The sequence below is a fragment of the Aquarana catesbeiana genome, linkage group LG05 (genome assembly GCF_042186555.1).
Source record: "Aquarana catesbeiana isolate 2022-GZ linkage group LG05, ASM4218655v1, whole genome shotgun sequence".
In the NCBI taxonomy this organism is placed as follows: Eukaryota; Metazoa; Chordata; class Amphibia; order Anura; family Ranidae; genus Aquarana; species Aquarana catesbeiana.
In genome coordinates, this window is record NC_133328.1 from 574,530,358 (window position 1) to 574,549,801 (window position 19,444).

The window sequence follows — 19,444 nt, forward strand, 5'->3', positions numbered from 1 at the left end:
GGGACTTGTAGTTCCATAACAACTGGTGTGCTCTTATTGCCTCTACCTGTACTGCTTTCTTGTTATAGCATTGCGTGTGTATATATATATATATATATATATATATATATACTCACTGGCCGCTTTATTAGGTACACCTGTTCAATTGATTGGTAAATGTCATAGCTCCCAACGGTCCCTGATTTCAAGGGGCTGCCCCTCATTCGGAACAATGTCCCTCTGTCCCTGTTTCCTCCTCATTTGTCCCTCATTTTGGTCTTAACTATATAGTTGTTTATAAAATGCACTACTTATCTTTCAAAAAGTGTTTCCCAGTGCTCAACCTTCCATCCAATTTCTAAATTGCTGCATTTGTAAATTCCAAAGGCCAGTATAAGGCTCCCTTCACACTGGGGCGGGGGCGGCGTCGGGGGTAAAACGGTGAATAGCACTGCTTTACCATCGTTTTAGTGGCGGTATTCGCCGCTAGCGGGCGCGGTTTTACCCCCCTGCTAGCGGACGAGAAAGAGTTCAAACCACCGCAAAGCGCTGCTGCAGCAGTGCTTTGCCGGCGGTATAGCCGCGCTGCCATTGATTTCAATGGGCAGGAGTGGTGGAGGAGCGGTGTATACTCCGCTCCTTCACCGCTCCAAAGATGCTGCTTGCAGGACTTTTTTCTGTCCTGCCAGCGCACCGCTCCAGTGTGAAAGCCCCCAGAGCTTTCACATTGGAGACACAGGAGCGGCTCTTTCAAGGCGCCTTAGCAGGCGCTATTTTTAGCGCTGTAGCGCCTGCAAAGTGCCCCAGTGTGAAAGGGGTCTAAAGGAATAGAAGGGGTAAAAAAGCACTTGTGGGTTTAACCAATCTTTTTTTTGTACAATTCTCCTTTAAGGGAGGTGTGGCAGGGGGTGTGTCCTATGCCTACATACTTTTGCTAAAAGGTGTCCCTCATTCCAATCTCAGAAAGTTGGGAGGTATGAAATGGCTAATCAGCTAATCACATGGCAGCAACTCAATTATTATTATTATTATTATTATTACTATACATAATTTATTTAGCGCCAACAGTTTACACAATGTAGAGGGGGGACAGCACAATTATGCCCCGTACACACGGTCGGACATTGATCGGACATTCCGACAACAAAATCCTAGGATTTTTTCCGACGGATGTTGGCTCAAACTTGTCTTGCATACACACGGTCACACAAAGTTGTCGGAAAATCCGATCATTCTGAACGCGGTGACGTAAAACACGTACGTCGGGACTATAAACGGGGCAGTAGCCAATAGCTTTCATCTCCTTATTTATTCTGAGCATGCGTGGCACTTTGTGCGTCGGATTTGTATACACATGATCGGAATTTCCGACAACGGATTTTGTTGTCGGAAAATTTTATAGCCTGCTCTCAAACTATGTGTGTCGGAAAATCCAATGGAAAATGTCCGATGGAGCCCACACACGGTTGGAATTTCCGACAACACGCTCCGATCGGACATTTTCCATCGGAAAATCCGACCGTGTGTACGGGGCATTACAGTACAGTTCAATACAGAAGGGACAGGAGGGCCCTGCTCGTAGAGCTTACATTATAAAGGTAGGGTGTGGTGGTATAAAAGGTAATAGATGAGGGGAATGATTTGATGGGGGGTGGCTCGGGCACAGTTGTTAGGTGGGTGTGGGATAGGCTTCCCTAAATAAGTGAGTTTTCATGGACCTCCTAAAGGCGGAGAGGTTAGGGGCTGATCGGATATAAGGAGTTCCAGAGGATGGGAGAGGCTTTGGAGAAGTCCTGAAGGTGAGCATGAGAGGAGGTAACAAGGGAGCTAGAGAGCAGGAGGTCCTGGGAGGAGCGGAGGGGGCGATATCTGCAGATGAGGTTGGTGATGTAGCTGGGGGGGGGGGGGGGGGCGATGTTGTAAAGGCCTTGTATGTTGTGGTTAGCATTTTGAATTTTATACGGTGGGGTAGGGGAAGCCAGTGATGGGATTGGCAGAGAGGAGCAGCAGTCACGGATTGGTTAGTGGTTAGTTAACTTAGTTAGTGGTTAGTTAACTCAATGCATTTAGGCATCTAGACGTGGTGAAGACAACTTGTTGAAGTTCAAACTGAGCATTAGAATGGGGAAGAAAGGGGATTTAAGTGATTTTGAGCCTAGGTTCACATTGCTGTGGATTAGAAATGGTGCGAGTTCAGCTGAACTCGCACAATTTCAACCCGGCAATGCAGTCCGACTTTGGGGGTGATTTGACAGACATCTGTGCGGGTTCCTGCACAGATCAAGGTAATTACCACTCTAGGTGGTATCGCTTGTGTTCACACCGTCCGAGTATATAGGAGATGAAGAGTGCCGGCTCAGCAAAGTCAAATGGCAGAAAAAATGGAAAAAGGACGTCCGCACTCTAAAATAATGCCTTTATTGAATAAAGCTTGATCCATACATCAATCAGAGACACAGGTCCAGATGATAGCTGATGCGTTTCACGCCGTTAAAGGCGCTATGATTAAACACCATTAACGGTGCGAAACGCATCAGCTATCATCTGGACCTGTGTCTCCGATTGATGTATGGACCAAACTTCATTCAATACAGGCATTACTTTAGAGTGCGGCCGTCCTGTTTCCATTTTCCTGCCTTCCTGCACAGATGTCTATACAAATCACCTCCCAAAGTCGCCAAAAGTAGTACAGGAACTCATTTTGGGAATCAGTGCGGCGCCGCAAAGTCAGCACCGCACTGATTTGGACGGTGCCATTGCCGGCGAGTTGACATGTCAAATCGCATGCCAAATCGGACCCATGTGAACCTAGGCTCTACGTGACATGGTTGTTGGTGCCAGACGGGCTGGTCTGAGTATTTTAAAAACTGCTGATCTACTGGGATTTTCACACACAACCATCTCTAGGGTTTACAGAGAATGGTCCGAAAAAGAGAAAATATCCAGTGAGTGGCAGTTGTGTGGAGGAAATGCCTTGTTGATGTCAGAGGAGAATGGGCAGACTGGTTCAAGATGATACAAAGACAACAGTAACTCAACCACTAGTTACAACCAAGGTATGCAGAATACCATCTCTGAACACACAACACATCGAACCTTGAAGCATATGGGCTACAGCAGCAGAAGACCACACCGGGTGCCACTCTTGTCAGCTAAGAACAGGAAACTGAGACTACAATTCGCATAGGTTTACCAAAACTGTACAATAGAAAATTGGAAAAACGTTGCCTGGTCTGATAAGTCTTGATTTCAGCTGCAACATTCAGATGGTAGGATCAGAATTTGACATAAACAACATGAAAGCATGGATCCATCCTGTCTTGTATCAACGGTTCAGGCTGGTGGTGTAATGGTGGGGGGATATTTAGTACCAATTGAGCATCATTTAAACACCACGTCCTACCCCAGTATTGTTGCTGACCATGTCCATCTCTTTATGACTACGGTGTACCCATCTTTTGATGGCTCCTTCCAGCAGGATAATGCACCATGTCACAAAGATCAAATCATCTCACCACTGGTTTCTTGAACATGACAATGAGGTCACTGTACTCCAATGGCCTCCACAGTCACCAGATCTCATCCAATAGAACACCTTTGGGATGTGGTGGAACAGGAGATTTGCATTATGGATGTGCAGGTGACAAATCTGCAGAAACTGCGTGATGATATCGTGTCAATATGGACCAAAATCTCTGAGAAATGTTTCCACCCTGTTGAATCTATGCAACCAAGAATTAAGACCGTTCTGAAGGCAAAAGGGGTCCAACTCGGTACTAGCAAGATGTACCTAAAAAAGTGGCCGGTGATGCTTCCCTCAAATACCTAGGAACCCAGATCCCTAATGACCTAAAGCACGCCTTCGGACTTAACTTCCCACGATTACTAACTAAGACCCGCTTACTTCTGGAGGAGTGGAACAAGGGTCTGCACTCCTGGTTCGGCAAGTGTAACCTTCTAAAAATGTCTATACTCCCGAAATTTTTATATTTATTTCAGGCACTGCCACTCAGGATTCCACCCCAATACCTTAAGCAAGTGCATTCCCTTTTTGTTAAATTTGTCTAGGCGAATTCGAAACCTAGGCTGCGCAGGCGCTATTTGACATTACCCAAGCAATTTGGAGGACTAGCTCTTCCAAACCTACGGAACTACTACCGGGCAGTTCACCTGGGTAGAACAATAGACTGGAACAGACATGGCCAAAACAAGCTCTGTATACAACTGGAACAGGCTCAGTCCGCGGTCCCCCTGAAGGGAGTGGTGTGGTGCTTTGGCCAGCTACCGTCAGCATTAAAGTTACACCCGGTAATAGGCACGACCCTTAGAATAGGCGCATCTACTCTATTCACTACCTCCCTCTCCTCTAGAGACTCCCCTCTTTACCCGATATAGGGAAATCCTTCTTTTCCCCCTGGTTTAGAACAATCAGGGTACAAGACACTTACATCATCCGGCAGGGACCGGGCATCACATTTCTTGGTTGAAAACCAATGGCTCTCAATCTCAGACCTGACCGATGTTGAGGGACAATTCCAACTGCCATTCTGGAAAGCAATTTGAATACACCACTTCCTACACTCGATCCCTAACCCAGCACAGTTTAACTGCGACTTGAAGACTTTTGAAGATTATTGTGCAGACGAGGGAACATTGCCACGGGTACTATCTAAAACATATGAATTACTTAATTCCCCTATTGAACAACCTGACCTGACATTCATACAGCAATGGGAAACAGATTTACAATGCAAGTTTACTAACACCCAAATTCAAACGATTATCAGATTCTCCCTAAAAACATCTATCTGTACAAAGATACAAGAACTCAACTATAAGATCCTGACCAGATGGTACTACACACCTCAAAGGCTACACACATACTTCCCTAATACTACAGACAGATGTTGGAGATGTCCTCCACATTTTCTGGTCTTGCCCTCTGCTTCAGCATTTCTGGACAACAGCCTGGACGATCATTCAAAAATTTACGGATCACATGATAAGCGATGACCCAGCTTTCATCCTGCTCCACGCCACCACAATACCCGCACGGAGCTACAAAAAGTCAATAATAAGACACTTACTGAATGCGGCTAAATATTGCATCCCACTTATGTGGAAGAAATGCTCACCACCGACTGTTGGGTTATGGCTACACAGAGTGGAGGAGATCAGGAAGTTGGAGGACTTAGTCCTGACGGCACATAACAAACAAGAACAACATTCCAAGGCATGGAGGCTCTGGACGATGTTTTATATTCTCTGTTGAGGGGATGGCGCTGCTTGCCACATGAATAATAAAACCCCACAGATCTGAAGATAGTGTGCCCTGTCGCCCGGGCCAAAAATTTCCCCCCCCTCTCTCCCTACTCCTTCCCCTCTCTCCAACCCCCCCCCCCCCCCCTTTCTCCCCTTTTTCTCCTACCTCACTGGAACCTTTACGTTCTTTTCTTTTTAGTCACCATGCTTCAGTTCGCCTTGTCTCTCACTTAATCTCTCTCTCCTCTACGGGTTTTATGTATTTTTCACTCAAGGAATGGGCAGTAGAACCAGATTTACTACGAAGACGTGGTGAGATTCACTGACCAGTACACCGTTTTATTTTGTAGATGGAAAGTATGGAAGATGACTGTACCACCGCGAATATGGCTGGTACCGATATTGTGGTTATCATTGTTGCATGTCACTACCTGTGAACACCAGTTGTTAAGGCTGGCACTGTACTGTACTATCTGTCGTTTCCCCCCTTTTGTTTATTTATTTTTTTGTTTTGTTTTGTTCTCTTGGCTCTCATTCTTTGTATTTTCTTGAAAAACAATAAAAATTTATATTTGGAAAAAAAAAAAAAAAAAAAGTGGCCGGTGAGTGTATGAGCGAAAATCAATGCATTCTCAATACAGTTTTGGGATGTAACTGCTCACACATTACACTTACAAAAGTGAAGGCAAAACTTTTTTAGGATATAGTATAGGAGGGTTATGACCACCAGTCAGTTTTATTTTTTGCCATCTGTGTGCCATTGGGGAGCTTTCCCTTCACTTCCTGTCCCATAGCCAAAACAGGAAGTGAGAGGAAATCCCTCTAAAGTGAGGAAAAACCCTGGTTGTCACCAGAACTAGTGTCCCTATTGGAAGATTTCCCATATGTTCCTGTGCTGGTGACACCGACAACCAAGAATTTGGGATGTTCTTTCACTTTTGGTGACAACAGTAAGCAGGAGAGGGTGAATCTCCCTAACAGGATACAGCAATAAAACCTGTCAGGCTTTTACCCCTCTCCACAACTAAAAAAAAGAATTATACCTTAAAGGTTTAGTTCATCTTTACCAAAATAACTGCCTAAGTGAGGGGTGCCTGTACATAAATACAAACCACGTACCTCCCACTTTTTTGAGATGGAAATGAGGGACACCTATCAGCAAATGTATGCAGGCATAGGACACACCCCTTGCCACGCCCCCTTAAAGGAGAATTTTACAAAAAAACAAGATTGGTTAAACACACAATTGCTTTTTTTACCACTGCTATTCCTTTATATTGGCTTTTGAAATTTACAAGTGCAGCAATTTAGAAATCAGATGACAGGTTGAAAACACTTTTCGATGTATATAAAATGCACTTTTTATCTATTTATATGGATCAGACCAAAATGAGGGACGAATGAGGGACAGAGGGACATTGATTCAAATCAGGGACAGTCCCTCTAAATCAGGGACAGTTGAGAGCTATGATTACATACCCTCTCTACAATCCAGGGTTGTCCTCGGTTTCATCCTCAGTCCTCAGTCCAGTGCCGCTGGTCCTCTGCCGTGATGGGGGGGTATAGTTCTGGATGCATTGTGGCTGCGGCATGTGTACACCCCACCCACTGCCCCTACAGCTAAAGGAAGAGCGTTTGGGGGGGCAATAAAAATGTGGCTCACTGACGGGGCTTTACTGTTACTATTAGTTTATGAAGGCTAGCCCCCCTCTTCCCCACTGGGAAAAAAGAGATTCTCTGATGTCACCGTACTGGCTAAAGGTCCACAGAAAACAAGATACGGATAGGGTTTTAAAAAAAAACTTTATTTACTATACACCAGCACCGACTCTAGGTTGCACAGTGCCGCTTCCCTGAACTTCCGGTCCACAGACAGCGTTGGTTCCAGCTGCTGTCAATCACTCACTTGGAGGAGGGAGGAGGAGGAGGGGAAAGGCTTGCAGGCCTAGGCTTTGTGCCTTATCCTTATCGCACATTATGCCGAGATCTGCCCATACTGAAACAACCAGAGGATGGCGTTATAGAAATGCAGAGCGAAATATGTCACCAGCACACCTTTGTCTTCTTAAATAAATTCCATCTTTTAGTGTATAATAAACATAGTGCAACGTTTCAGAACCTCTGTGGATCCCTTCATCAGGAAAAAGTGACACAGCTTAAGGCCATAAGCGCACACCTAAGGGTGGCTCCATAGGACCCTGCAAGGAGAAGGAGCCACCCGAAATCAGGATGTCAGGACCAGGATATTTGGTTCCGAAAGAAAAGCAAAGTGTGCAACATTATGCTTAGTAAGTGATTTCATTAGAATTTAACTGCTTCCCACCTTCCGTATAGTGAAACGACAGACGGGCATCATATGAAGTCCTCCCACCCTTGCTGTGCATGCGCGCCCGCGGAGGCGTGCAGCGATCTGTGCCCAATAGAGCTGCCAATCAGTGCTCACCAGTGCTGCCAATCAGCACAACATTTTATAACAGAAACTTGTTTTTATTTTAAAATTTTCTGTCTTTTTTCGTTTATTTAGCGTGTTTAATTTTATTTTGTGTGTTTAATCAATCTTGTTTTTTTGTAAAATTCTCCTTTAAGGGGGCGTGGCAAGGGGTGTGTCCTATGCCTGCATACTTTTGCTGATAGGTGTCCCTCATTCCCATCTCAAAAAGTTGGGAGGTATGTGTAACTCTTGGGGGGAAAAAAAAAAATAATCTGGAGGGAAAGGGGGGAGGGGACCATACATGAAGAATAAATTAAAGCAGAACTGCAGTCTGCTTACATAATATGTAATAAAAACATCTTTGCCATTCTGAAGCTTCCCTCCAATCACTTTGCATATTATTTTATATATATACTGTGATTCTGTACTTGCCAAATATGCTGCAGAAATCTCCCTCCACTGAGTCTGGCTGCAGCCATTTTAACTGTGGGCAGCTGAAGCTGCTGCCTGTTCACTTCCTGGATTTACACAGACAAACTGAGGCACACCTCCAGCTCTGCAGCTCTCATGGGCCCTCTTATGACTCACCCCCCCTTCCTGGCAAACTCTCACGAGAGTTAGAGAGAGCTGTGCATGATGTCATACGCCTAGGCTATTTCCAGATAAGAAAGAGGAAGTGGGCTGTATAAGGTATTTACAGGCAGAAAAAAATGTTTTGCTATCCAAAGATAAAACAACAAGGGCAGAAGATTTAATAGATGGAAAGATGGAAAAATGACTGAAGTTCCACTTTAAACTTGAAGTTTAATTTTAAAGTGAAACGTCAGTGCGCCTCCTAGGTGGCTCCACCTCTCCCTGGGCAGCATCATTATAACGCATGCACAGATAACCTGATGGGCTCTGCTCTGCCTCCGGGTCCTGGCAGCAGGGCCGCTGATAGAAATCATGGGGCCCCGTGCAGCCTAGCTGACGGGGCCCCCTTCAGCTCCACCCCTGGTCCCTTCTTCAGCCCCACCCCTGGCCCCGCCCCTGGCCCCTCCATAATGCCATTGGCAGCATGGGTGGCACTGTCTGCAGCACATTATGGCATTGGCGGCATGGGTGGCATTGTCTGCAGCACATTATGGCATTGGCGGCATGGGTGGCACTGTCTCTGCAGGCAGCACATGAGTTATGGGCCATAACGCATGTGCTACCTGCAGACATTGCCACCCATGCCGCCAATGCCATATTGTGCTGCAGACAGTGCCACCCATGCCACCAATGGCATAATGCCAGCGGTTGCAGCGCATTAGTACATTATGTCCAGTGTGAATTTTAGCTGGTTGTTAAAGTGGTTGTATGCCCAAAAAAACCCTGTAAGGCAAAGGCAATAATGAGCTAGAATGCACCACATACTACCTGATTATGAAATACTTACCTTAGAACGAAGCTCTAAGGAAGGTCACACTTAGTGCTGACAACCCCCCCCCCCTCTCCCATTCATAGTAAAATACTATAATAAAATAATACTTTAAAGATAATTAATAATATAATGCCATAATAAAATAATACTTTAAAAGATAATGTTGTGTCACACTGTGCCCATCTGCAGCCTGGTCAGTGCCCATCAATGCAGCCTCATCAGTGACAACAATGCAGCCTCACTGTGCCCATTTGCAGCCTCATCAGTGCCAACACTGCAGCCTCACTGTGCTAGAGTGCCCACGTGTCCCGGATTGCCCGGGATTATCCCTTCATTTATATTTGTGTCCCGGGCACCTTCATTCCGGGACAATACAGTGTGTATGAAATGAAAAAAAAAAACCACACCGCCACCCTGATAAACATTGCCGAACTGGTTGCTAGGGCCGCCCCGCCTCGCGTCTAGCAACCAGTGACATTGGCTGAGCGAGGCTTACCCAGAGTTGCCCTGCGCTGAGCAGCGCTCGGAGTCCACCCACCTCCTCTCCTTCTCCGCCTCCGGCCGCAGCAGCAGAGGGAGAGAGCAGCCAGAGCGTCTTCTGTTATCTCCTCCTCTTGAGTCCTGACAGTCCATTCTGCAGTGCTGGTAAGCCAGAATCCACAGCAGCCTGTGCCCAGTGCCATTCCCGGGGCCGACTACTCCCGCTGCCTGCAGCGCATTGCCATTGCCAGCAGCCTGTCTTCTCTCCTCCTGAGCCTCCTCCCGCCCACGAGGGCCGCAACCCGATCAGTAGACAGTAATGGAGCCATTAACGCTGGTGTGTTTCCACTCGGAGCTACACTGTGCAGATTGGATGAGCAGCGGAGGGGGGGGGGGGTTCCTGCTGATGATCTCCTCTTATCCTAACTGTCATTCCTCTCTTGATCCTCTCCGCTGCATCATGTCCCAGAAGAGCCGCTGCCAGCAGAGATGTGACCACCTCTTCTGGACCCTCTTCCCTCACCTCTGCCTGATCACCTGCCTGGTGCTGTACAGCTTCGCCGGGGCCCCCTTATTCCAATGGCTGGAGGGTCCGCTAGAGGCGACCAATCCGAAGCGGACGTCCTGCTAGAGAAGCTCTGGTAACGTCTACCGGGCCGTGAACAGGAACACCAGCGACAGTGAGCCCCCTTATATATTTATATTTGTATATTTTATACACATACAAACATTATTTTTGACTTCACTTGCTGCATGCTTGTTCTAGGGCAGTGACTGAGTATTGAAGCCAAAAACAACCAGGGAACTGGTATTTTTACCAATGGTGGCCCCTGTGTGTCTCTTTGCAGGCAAAAAAATCCCACTCTTGAGATCTCTATCCTATTAGTAACATGGCCAACAGGTCCCATATATACCAGCCAGACCAGTACAGTACCAGCTAGGTGGCTGCCATGATCACAGTACAGGTCCTCTTTACCCTCTCTGGGGGAGCAGTCAGCTGCAGGGGCCCTTACCAGGTTGGCGTTGTAGGTGTCACACTCACCACCGTTCACTTCTAAAAACTGAGACACAGAGTGTCAACAGTATCCATAGCAACATGTGTCATGGCCTCACTTTCATGGAGATGAAAGTTGCCTGGTAGCTGTCAGTGACAACATTACTTCCTGTTCTGATACCATGGTGATGTGGGGTCACCCATAGCAACTAGATTACTCAATACCAGAGTCAGGGGAGGGGAAGATGGTTCCTGATTGGTTGCTATGGAATAATGCTCTCTACATATTATTGCTTGCCTGTCAGAGCACTGCACAGTGCACCGTAACATGATTTTAGTTTTGTGGAGGGGAATGGTAATTTAGACAGACAAATGTCTTCTGGACAGGGAGCCACCAGCCAATGGACACGCCTGGGTAGCCGCCCGACTGAGTGCCTCAGCGGCACTTTGCCGGCGGTTCCCATTCAGATCAATGGGCAGGAGCGGTTTAGGAGCGGTGTATACCTGAATGGCTGTTTGGAAATGTGGTCACCCTACACTGTGCCCATCTGCAGCCTCACTGTGCCATCAATGCAGCCTCACTGAGCCATCAATGCAGCCTCACTGCCCCCACCACCAATCTCATTGCACACAATGTATTGTAGCACACAGTGTTGTACCATGCACACCACTACTCGCCTCATATCCCCCACACTGCTGACCCTGTACACTGTGTACACATTCACACCACCAGGACAATTGAAGAAATTCATCCAATGGCTGGGCACACTCCTACTAATCTAATAATAAAACAATTATTTAATGAGTCTTATATATAATAGTGATCAATCCATGTATACACCCAGAGCCCACACATGTGGGTACAAATATTCATTCACAGACACAGCTCCTGTGAATTAGTGTGTCGCACACAAGCCATGAGTATAAATACATGATGTCACATGTCCCGCCCCCTGTACCTTTCTCCTCCACACCAACAACCCGAGAGCGGCTCAGCGACTGACGGCGATTTCTGGGTACAGGGGCAAAGCCAATGCCTCCCGCTCACCCAATCAGCGTTCAGGCCGGTCCTCTGGTCTGACTTTGGACCAATGCGGCGCTTTCTACTGCCTGGTTACCATCTCTAGGAGGTTTCTGGTGGATGGAAGCCTGTTTGAGTCCATATTAGTTTTCTTTCTGAGCTGTGACATGGTGCTAAGTCCTGTATGATGACAGGTAGCTGATATAGTCCATATCCTGTGGTACCCGGCCCTGCTCCAGGCAGAGTGGCAGTGCAGGCTTAGCCGGGAGATCGTGCCACACTCGCGGGTGTCCGTGAGCCTGCCGTCAAATGCGGGAGTATCCTGCGAATTGCGGGAGACTTGAGATGTCTGTATGTGAGGGGAGAGCAAACGGCAGAAAGTGAAGGAGTGGGGAGAGGGGATGATCGGTGTGATTGGGAAGGTGTACAGACTTCCATTACATGGAGAGAGGGGGAAGTAAAGTTAGAGGACAGTGACAATAGCATAGCAGGTGCCCCTTCCTCCCCCCAGTTCTGGCCCTGCATGTACGGTACCTTCTCTGTGTGTTTCCAGGGATCCGTCTGTGTGCACTGCTGGCTGCCGAGTCTGTCACAGGGAGATGGATGGAGGACATGGACTGCTGCACGGATCTGAGCCTGCCACCGTTCTTCTTCTCCTGCCGATTCCCTCAGCACTTACTTGCTGAAGGAGGCAGGCAGTGTGTGAGCCGATTCACTCCTCCGCCAGCAGCACAGGGACTGAGAGAGCCGGGACTTTAAACTTACTATTGGCAAATGCAGCCAGTGTAAATCCGCATAGGAGCCGAAATAGAAAAAATAGTCCCTCCAGTTATAGTCTCCCCGGCTCTCCCGATGAACTTTATGCCCCCCCCAGCCCAAGTGTCCCCCCTTATCAGCAGCCCTGGATAGAGCACTGGGTGGATGGCCAGTTGGCCACTTACCTGTATGCAGGCTGGGCAACGATTGCCCTGGGCACTCCACTGACCAATCCTGTGTTCTATGGGCTAGATAGCAGCAGGCGGGGAGGTGTACAGGAGTGTCTGATGGCCGGCCAGCTGACTCAGAGATGCTGAATTCTTGTGTTCCACCACCATGGGACCGGGAAAAGTTGACCAGTGAGACCGGAAGTGAAGCTGTTCAGCTAAAAGCACCGCACTATGTCCTCCATGGCTCCGCCAATCACAAAGAATAATTGTATAGTGGGAGTGTTGGGGCACACGGCTCTGTACCCTGAGGAAATGCTAAAGGAAGACAATCAAGCTTCCCAGCTGCAATCACATGATTGCAGAAACGTCATGATTCCCATAGACACCTGTGTGTACCACATCACACTGAGACCAAGCAATTTCATTGAGAAACTCTTCTCTTTAGTTCTGCCACTATTTTGGTAGTTTTATGATATTTATATTTTGATGTTTTTGGCAGCAATACATGTATTAAAACTAAAATACAGGTATGATCTTAATTGCATATTTATATAGGTCCATCTTGGACCAATTAAAGTATGCATATTTCATACCTGACAGACTGCTGTGGAAGCTGACAATCTTTATAGTATCTGGCACGATTGCAGTGATAGTCACAATCTTCTGGGTCCTGTGTTGAGCAACTGCCTAATGCATACATTTACAGAACGTCTTGTATTTTTCTAACCAACCTTCCTTTCCACCTCCTCCAATCAGAGATCACCTTGTATTCATTAAAAAAAAAAAAAAAAAAAAGGCATTCTGTGAATGCTGCCATTAGGCTACAGCACCCATGTGAATGAGCCCCATGACCTCACTCACATACGCAGTTTTATTTAACTCAAAGCGGCTTTATCTTTCAGATTTAGCAGGGATTTTGTAAGTTATGTTGTGTTTGTGTCCACTAGTAACAATTTTATTGTAATTTTTATTTCTTTTTGGAAAAGGAAATTATGACAAAATAGTCAGAATATTCACAGGAAAAAAAGCAGCTAAATGCAATATGAGTTTAAAAAAACGGCCATAAATATGCAGGTAAATGCAAGTGCTTCCATATGAGTTTTTCTTGCATTTTGTATTCTCACAAGTGTGAACAGCCGTTAGGCATGTTTTGTATTCTAATAGACTTGTAAAGGAATACACCTCAAACAAACAAAATCCCATGGACACAGGCCCTTCATCTAGTGGTCAAAATATCTTTACAGGTCATTGATGAGCCTCAATTCACACAGTTTTAGCACAAAGATAAGACTCTCTATTTGTAGACTGCCATTTTCAAATCTAAAATGCAAATAACGGTTATTTTTTTAGAAAATAATAATCCTTTCATGTAACCCTCTTATCCCTAATTGTATTGCAACTGTAACTGTCTCCTTTTTATTTTGTAAGGCTCTGCGCAAACTGTTGCCATAAAAAAAAAAAAACTGGTGCCATTAAAAAAAAAAAATAGATTTTTTTTGCAATAATAATGTTAGTTGTGTGAACTGAGCCTATTTAAAATTTATATTTGAAAAATCTCTGTTAAACTAGAAAAAAATGTTCATTTTTACAGTTTCATAAAGTTTATTGAAAAAAAAAAAAAAACTGTCAGTTGGAAAGTCCTCTGTGATGTCATCACCTGCAGGAATAAAAAAGCCAGCCAGTGCAGTGCTCATCAGATGCCTAGTAGGAGCCACACTGAAAGCATTGCTGAGGTGTTTGTCCTGCGATTTTCAGATTGTTATTGTCTTTAGTGAAATTATTCACATATATATATACATTAACATCAAATAGGCATCGACATCTAATATTACCAAGATGTCAAGAGAAAATAGAAGCTATTCACGACGCTACAACCGTGAAAGGCCATTAGAAAGGCAGAGATACCCATATCCATATGGTAAGTCATGTGATCCATTTTAATATTATCATTTTCACTTATCAAAATGTACTTTTAATTCATTTTCTAATAGTAGTTTTTAGATTTGATGATTCCCAAAATGAAAATAGTTATTCTCATGAAAGAGAAAGTCAGTAATGAGTTTTCAATCAGATCTAATTTATAGGAAATAGGAGTTTATATCTGTAAAACTAGTGGGAAGAATGGATTTCTTCAGAGGCTCATTTCACTCGGTTTTAACACAAGCAGAAGGCGATCTATTTTTAGACAAGTAACGGTTTTTATTTTCAAATCTCACTGGATGGCTCAGCAGAAAATAACTGCCAATCCTTGGAAAACATCCTGGTGTGTTAGCTTTGTGAATGGAGCCTATGGCTAATGGAGCCACGTATTATGGATGTAATCTTTCATATAAGATATGCAGATCCTCATTACAGAGCAATCACATAGGTAAAATAATTATTTCATATTTAAAATCTGCGATTCTCAACATTTTTGCCCCAGAGGAAGCCTTGAAATAACATTTAGATCTCAAGGAACCTCTGCTAACAATACAGATAAACACATCCTCCTAACATACCTCTCATATAGGTAGAGATTCATATATATACATATTACTGGTGATCGTATTTATGATGGAAATCTGGTTAGAATTATAGAAGATTGGCACATGTGTGTCCTGTATTAGGGATTCTGCAGGATTGTCCCTACACTGGAGCTCCTCCTTTCACATTTCTATAGCAGCAGTTACAGAGGGGTGTTTATTGGGGCGGGGGGAGGGGGGGGGGTTATTCTCTGTTTTGGATATTAAATACATTGGGGGACATTTATCAAATAAATTAGGAACACAATTAGTCACAAATCAGGCTACATCTCTTTCAGCAAAGTCTCTGTGACTGATGTACTGACTTGTGTGACTATATTCCTGGGCAGCCAAGTGCAACAGTTTGCAAAGTTCACGGATAGATTTATTACTGAAGATAAGACAGATTTTCACTAAAAACAGACACAGAATTAAGAAGTGATCAGGGTCAGGATTACTGAAGTCGCAAGTGCAGCCAAAGAAGGAGTTTAGGATTTAGGCCCCTTTCACACGAGGCGGACTCCGTTTCTACAGAGCCCGCCTCGGTCCGCCGGCTCAGCGGGAGATCTGTCCGTTGATCTCCGCTGAGCCGGCGGATGACAGGTCCCTCTCTGCTCACTGAGTGGGGAGGGGCTTGTCAGGCGCCGCTGCCGCCTATGGAGGGATCGGATGAAAACGGACATCATGTCCGTTTTCATCAGCTCTCACCCGAATCGATCCGCCAGCGAAGGACCTGGACGTAGGGCCATCCGTCTGCTTTTAGTGGATCGGACCGGGTCGGTTGTCAGCGGACATGTCTCCGCTGACATCCGATGCTCCATAGACTAACATGGAGCGCCCATTCAGGTCCGCTGTGAAAACTGACAGGCGGACCTGAACGGTCCAATCGTGTGAAAGGGGCCTTAGGCTCTAACCTTGTAATAAATCTCTTTCATGATTCATCTTACTGCTCCTGTTTAGCACTGCTTTACCTTGCAACAGGATTGAAAAAAAAGAAGTTTAAAGAACATTATTTGGAATTTGTCTTTTAATTGTTATTATCTTGTTTATTGTTATTGCAGGGGAATATTCTCCAATACCTCAAAGGAGAAGATCAAGATCCCCACTGCGGGACAGAGAGACTGAAAATCGGTTTCACCGGAGATGTCACAATCGCATCATCCAGAGATACAGAATGCAGTCATCGAACATGACTGAAGATCAGCTGCGCCAGAGATATCAGGACCCTGACGTTCCAATGGAATATACGCCGCCTGAGGTCGATCGGAACCAGCCAGATCCGGGGAGCATCCAGAGCCCCCATCTTCATGATCAGCAGAGGGAGGAGCATCCTACTTGCAGAATCTGCCAACAGCAATTGGAAGAGGGAGCAGAGATCCGCAGACTATCCTGTTCCCACCAGTTTCATGCCCTTTGCATCTTCAGATGGGCACAAGAGAGGGATTCCACCTGTCCCATCTGCCAAGAGAAGTTGCCTTGGTATATGACGGTAAGTGTCTTACATCTGTTTTTTTTTTCTCCCACATTTTAAAGGTGATTTTTTTTTATTAGCTGGATAAAATGATATAAACTTATTTAGTTGATTCAGAATTTTACCTTTGGGAAACTCTTAATAAATGTAATTTCTCTCTTTTCACATACAGCGTACAATTGTCATAGAGGATTATGGAACCCTGAAGTTGATGATCCCTGGCTCACTCTGGGCCAGCCGGGCCTCATTTTCCATTGGATTTGACAACAGAGAGCCAACTATACAAGGACTGCCAGGTAAAATATTAATACAATTTTTGTTGGGTTAGCGGGAAAAAAAAGCCTTCTGCTGTGTGAAGGAAGCTTGGGTTGGTTACAAAATGAGGAATAGCTTTGTAATCATTCAGCAGGAACCGGCCGACATTTGGTCAGTGTGTACAGCAGTCTGTCCTACAGATCATTAGACTGGCTTTTGTCGAAGGGACATTCTGGAAAATCAGCATCCAATAGCCCTCACAGCCAATCAGCTGATTAGTGTATTCTGCCGGTGGGGGAGGTGGAGTCCCCATGTCAGAATACAATAGCACAGCGGGGGAGGTCGCCTCACCAATGTCGCTTGTGTTGGTACGGCAATCTGTCAGGTTTTTTTTTATTTTTTACTCAACCTGCTGGGTTGAATGAAAAAAAAAAATTGTAGTACCAGGGCATAAGAATCATGTCTGCTACTTTATTCAAATTGTCTACTTAGCTGCCAGACAACATGCAGCTGTTAAAGGGCTAGTCCACACAAAATTGATATCTAAGTGAAAAGGAGTGAGTAGAATTCTCACTACTGGTTCCCCAAGGAGAAATAAAATGCCACACACATGGGGATCAATGCATCCTCTATATAGATATAAAAATGAGTATATCATCTGCTGATGAACATATTTATTATGAAAATTAGGTTAGAATTGCAGATAATTGTCCTGTGTTTGTCCTGCCCTGGAGTTCCTTGCTCTAAACATCTGTAGCAGCAGTTACAGAGGGGGGTATATTCTCTATATTGGATACAAAATATATTTAAAGCGGTGTTCCACACAAAAATGGAACTTCCGCTTTTCGGAACCCTCCCCCCTCCGGTGTCACATTTGGCACCTTTCAGGGGGGAGGGGGGTGCAGATACCTGTCTAAGACAGGTATTTGCACCCACTTCCGGCATAGACTCCCATGGGAGTCTACGCCTCTTCCCGTCCCCACCGCGCTGTCTCCTGGGAAACACACAGCTCCCAGGAGAGAGCGGGGACCACTTGGGACGCGCAGCGTGACTCGAGCATGCGCAGTAGGGAACCGGGAAGTGAAGCCGCAAGGCTTCACTTCCTGATTCCCTCACCCAGGATGGCGGAGGCAGCTGCCGAGAACCGAGCGGGTTCTCGGCGTCGCCTGCCGACATCGCTGGACCCTGGGACAGGTAAGTGGCCATGTATTAAAAGTCAGCAGCTGCAGTATTTGTAGCTGCTGGCTTTTAATATTTTTTTTTTTTTGGCGGTGTGGGTGGACCCCCGCTTTAATAACATACAGAAAATAATAGAAGGACATTCTGCCTGGACATTCTCCTGCTACTGAGGATAATGTCCTAAGGTCACCGTTGTGACTTTACACAAATGAAAAAAAGGTTAAAAGTAAAGAAATAAGATTTGGAATGTGTCTTTAGCATTAGACAGGAGGGAAGCATCTCCAATTTACTAAACATAATTGTTTTTGCAGGCCAAGATTCTCCCATACATCATATCAGAGAATCCAAAACTTTAATATGGGCCCGTTGGCCTGAAGAACAAGAGCTCCAGAGTTCCGGAAGCGTCCAGAACACTGACAGAAACGGCTCTACGGTGGACCAGAACCAGGCAGAACCGGGGAGTGCCCAGACTCCACCTCCTTGTAACCAGCACAGCGATGAGCTACCTGAATGCAGCGTCTGTTTACTGGAAATAGAAGAGGAAGACAAATCTTCTAGACTACCCTGTTCCCACCAATTCCACAATGACTGCATCACCAGGTGGATGGAACAGAGCAGAACATGTCCACTCTGCCGGGACGGGGTCAATCATCATATATGGGTAAGTGTCCTACATCGGTTAATCTCTTCTATCACTTATACTATTTCTGAGTACAAGTGATTGTTTTTTAATATCTGGCAAAAACATTTAGAAATGATTTTGTTCATTAAGAGCATTTTCTTTACGAAGCCCTTTGATAAATCTAACTTTTCTTCTCTCACCTACAGTCCACGTTTGATCTACCAAATTATGGACGGATGGCGGTTATCATCCCTGGACTATTATCATCTCTACAGCCACCAGTTAGGATGGACTTTGATCGTGAAGCACTAACTTTACGAATTCATACACCCACCAGAGATGAATAAGGGAACAATTTCAGCAGCAGTAGGTAAGCCATGCCTGATAGAAGGATAGATTTCCCCCATTACAATAGTTTTCTTTACGACTAACTAAATGATCACTTATTGAAAAATAGGGATCCTTATCCTTGTGTAATAGCTTTGTGAATAGAGCCTAATGACACCGAATCCCATTATAGTGAATGTAATCTATGAGGTTTGCTATAATGCAGGTCCTTGTTACAGAGTGATTAGATGGATAGAATCTATCAATAAATTGGTGAATCACATAAATAAAGCCTTCTACTCTGTGAAGGAAGTTTGGGTAGTTACAAAATGAACATTAGCTTTGTATTTGCTCAGAATCATGTCCACCAACTGATTTGGATTGTCTGCTTAGCTGCCAAAGGCTATAAAGCTCTTACAGGGCTAATTCACTAATATTGATACCTCAATTGTTGGTAAATGGTGGAGGTACGGTGGAGGTACGAGTGAAGCTCGTTTCCCAGGAAGCAATAAAACCTAACAGAGGTTCTAAGCTTTCTCTGCTCTATGGAAAACAAAAAAAGAAGATATTTTATTGGATGATTCATTAGCT